Here is a 4,399-nt window from a genome sequence, read left to right as displayed (position 1 = left end):
AGAGAGAGAGAGAGAGAGAGAGAGAGAGAGAGAGAGATCTCCCATTGCTTTGTATTTGGCTAGGATTTGTGCTTCTGGTCATTTTGACCTTAGCTCCTATGAATGGTGTGATGATCAACAAAGCTGAACAGTTTTCCTTATGACTATTGGCCATTCAGGTGTTATTTCTAATGAAGTATTTGTTCAAAGATTTAATCTATTTTTACTGGACTGTTCATCTTTCTATTGAGCTGTAAGACTAACATATATATATATACATATACATATATGTATATATATGCTCATATATATATATATATATATATATATATATATAGTCTCATTACCAATGTTTTCTTTATTGTTAACATTTTCTTTAGTCTAGTTCACCAATTCATTTTCTTCTTGGGGAGGTTTAGGAAACAACTCCTAATACCGATGAAGCTGATTAATCTTTTCTTTTTTAGTCTCCTCACTGAGAAAATTGTTCTTACTGCTTCAAATGTTATATGTATTGACTGCATATTTAGGTGTATAATTCATCTTGATAACTTCTGGTGTATGATGAGGCTAATTTTTCCCCCAGAAGTACATCCAGTTTTTCCACCACCATCTGTTCAAAATCTTTGATTTCAGAGGATTGCTTTGATGCTTTTGTTGAGGGTCAAATAACCATCTAATTGTGGTGTGTTCTGGGCTCCATGTGCTGCTCTGCTCATATGATTGGCTCCCTTCATTCTAATGGTGAGCTGTTCGGACTGAGGTCGTGGTAGCATCATGATAAACTGGTGCCTCGTCCTTTTGTAAAGCACTGTGAACAGTCTAGCACCCTTCTATTTCCATGCTCATTTAGCCTGTTAGTTCGTTGTAACAAAGCTAGGGACCAATTTCGTGAGAAATGAAATTGTCACAATATGAGCTTTTCCCATAGTAAGTCTGTAAATACACAACTGAGTCAGACAGTTAGGTGACTTATTATAGATGACAGTTGTGTATTGTTGTTTGAAATAGTCTTACACTGTAGTCGTGGCTGCTCTGGGTCTCACTATGTGATCATGCTAGCTTTGAACTTGTGGAAATTCTTAGCTTTCCAAGTTATAGGCATGAGCCACTTTGCCAGCTTTTTTTTTTTCATCATTGTTTTGTCTGCGTTTCTGTAGGCAACTGTTTATTGGGGCTGTTTTTTTTCCCCTCAGCTTGTAACAAATCATTACAGTATAAGGGTAAGAATAATATTCTTTCCATCATACACGCTACCTCACAGTTGTTATCTCTTGTCATCTGAGCTTATCCTGGAGTTTAGATCTGAATTAGCTATTGACGAGAGTCTGTGTAAATTGTCCTAAACCTGATGGCTTCCATGCATTTAAAATAGGAGGAAAGATCTATGAAAAGCCAGAGTATGTAAGAGTGGTAGCTAAGGCAGGAGCCATGACTCGAATGCTATAGATTCTCTCTGCAATAAGTACTAATTGGATAGCTTTCTTTAGTAAGTTTTCCTTCGCAAACCTTTAAGAACAACATCCAGAAACTTTAGTAAGGATATATAAGACTTTAGTATGCATTGATATGAACAATTACCTGTAACTTGCAACCATGTTAAAATTGTGTTTTCAAATTTTTTACCAGTTAACTAATTGGATTTCTGAGGAATGGGTGCCTCTGGCCTTCTTGCTGTCATAGGGAAGCCTACTTTCCTCTGGTAACAAAAATTGAGTTTTGCATTTATGAGAGCCATGGTTTAATATTGATTTGCTAAAAATCTTGAGAGCCGAGGAGATGACTCGATGGGTAAGACCACCATGAAAGAAAGAAATATGCAAGCAAGAAGTCCCCATCACACGTAAAAACCTGGCTTTGGCCACATAGGTCCATAACTCCAGCACTGAAAAGCAGGGACCAGAGGATTTCAGGAGCTCACTGGCCAGTAGGGCAAGCTTCACATTCCATGAGAGACGCTTACTCAAAAAAGTCAGGCGGACAATGACAGAGGAAGAACATGATGCCTTTCTCTTGCATCTGTATGCAAAGCAACACACCCACAAAAAAACACATGTGTATGAGTGCAGAACCACATGCACATACATCATATAGACCCTGAATAACAGGAACAGTAATGAAAATAGTCAAGAATGGTGGTAGATGCTTGTAATCTCAACATGCGGGAAACAGCGACGGGAGACTGGGAGTACAAAACTGGCCTGAACTATGTGAGGAAAATATGTTTCAAGAAGCAGAAGGTTGAAACAGCTCATTGAAACAACAGTAGGCCAATAAGCTCAAGGTCTTGACTTCAGTCTCCTGAATCACAGCTGAAAAAGGGAGTATAGATTCTGAGCTGTTGTGTGCCGGAAGTACAATCAAAGGCTCCATTCATTAATTCAATAAATGCTATTGATTACTGACCACAGGCTATAGATACTGCTGAAGTAAACAATTGAAAGTTCTGCACCCCCACAGCAGTACTTCTGTATCAAAATCGCATAAAAAATTTAAATAAAAACAATTCTGTTCAAAAATAAGAGTAAAGGGGAAGAGGCTTGCATTTTCAAATGGAAGAGCCATCACCTAAGAGGTGAATTCAAGAGCAAACTGAAGACCAAGTTAGATTTATCCATGTAGTCCTGATATTCATGTAAAGGAAATACAAACAGGCATGGAGATTGAATAGGCAAGAATATCCATACACGGGGCTGGTGAGATGGCTCAGTGGGTAAGAGTACTGACTGCTCTTCCGAAGGTCCTGAGTTCGGAACCACATGGTGGCTCACAACCACCCGTAATGAGATCTGACGCCCTCTTCTGGTGTGTCTGAAGACAGCTACAGTGAATTAGGCCGGAGCGAGCAGGGTTGGAGCAAGCAGGGCCAGCAGAGGTCCTGAGTTCAATTCCCAGCAACCACATACATGGCCATCTGTACAGTTACAGTGTACTCATACACATAAAATAAATAAAATAAATCTTAAAAAAAAGAATATCCATACACGTGCACACATGTGCGTGCACACACGCATGCGCATGCGCATACACACACACACACACACACACACACACACACACACACGAGCTGAGAGATTTTCAACTGGGTTCAAGCTCAGAGAATAGAAGAGGGAGGATGAGGAAAACCTACTATAATTAGGGATTATAGCAGCCTTATAAGCTACAGAAGCCTTATTTCCCATCTGCCCTTCCATCCATCTACTCATCTACCTGAAAGGAAGTTCCTATTGGTGAAATTCAGACCATTCAGTAGCAGAAGAATGGGTTCTGTTATAGAATATGCATAATGCTTTTGAAAATATCGACTGAACTGTATTTAGCTGGGCATGGCACATTTTCCCTTGTGTTGAGATGGTCTGCTTGTCCCACTGCAAGGGATAGTCACTTAAAAGAGGATCCTCTTAAATCAAGGCTTCAGACCCACATGCAGTGCTCACTGTTGCTGCTGTGTTTGAGAAACAACAACAATAAAACAGTTTCTCATGGGGGTGTATATTTGGGCAATTTCATCAGATTTGATGGTGCCCACATTTAATTTCAGCACTTGTGAAGTAGAGGCAGATAGATCTCTGAGGGCTCTAGGCCAAGTCTGTATAGTGAGTTTAAAATCAGCCATGGCTATATAGTGAGACATTGCCTCAACAAACAAATGAACAAGGAAACAAACAAATGAGGTAGGGAACTCCAATTGCAGCTCCTCAAAAGCAGACACATTGTTCCTCCCCATCCTTTAACTGGTCATCTCAAACACCAGAGGCATCTGCTTGGGAGCCAGGCTGAGGAAAGCACAGAGACTGATATCAGGGCTCTAGGGCCTCCGGTAAACTTTCTGAAGATCTAAGACTCAAAAACACGCAACTGTGCCATCTTCTTACATGTCCATCCCCATTGCACTCAAAATGTCCATTTACTCTTTCACCAAGTCGGCCTCACTAGCTCCAAGTTCTGTTTTCAGCCTCCATTGCTTTGCCTTCTTTGGGAACAACTTGTCCCTCTTTTCCTTACCTAGGTCCCCCTGCTTGGCTTGGTGTCCACTTTCTCTTGCTAGCCTAGAGCATCTTGTCAGCTGCAGTCCCACAGGTTCAGCGTCCTAAGCCCCTTCGTATTCAGATGGATCCTCAGCTCAGACCTCTTTCTTGCTTAATCTGTATTCTTGCTTTCTCTCTTTCCATACACTGATTGTTAAAGTTAAGGAAGCACAGAATAGAATGGGCTAATTCTGAAGTTTATGCCTAGTTTCTAACCTTAACTGAGTAACTCACCTTTTCAAAGACAAGATATTTATATAAATTACTTGTAATTCTTCTTTTGTGTTTGTTTTTTGAACTTGTAATTATTTCACCTGAGAGCTTTAGCTTCCCTCACCTACCATTCCTTTCTTTATTCAGTCATTATTTACAACACTATAGATTTACAGATG

The sequence above is a fragment of the Mastomys coucha genome, unplaced genomic scaffold, assembly GCF_008632895.1.
Source record: "Mastomys coucha isolate ucsf_1 unplaced genomic scaffold, UCSF_Mcou_1 pScaffold20, whole genome shotgun sequence".
Classification (NCBI taxonomy): Eukaryota; Metazoa; Chordata; class Mammalia; order Rodentia; family Muridae; genus Mastomys; species Mastomys coucha.
This window is presented reverse-complemented; position numbering follows the sequence as displayed.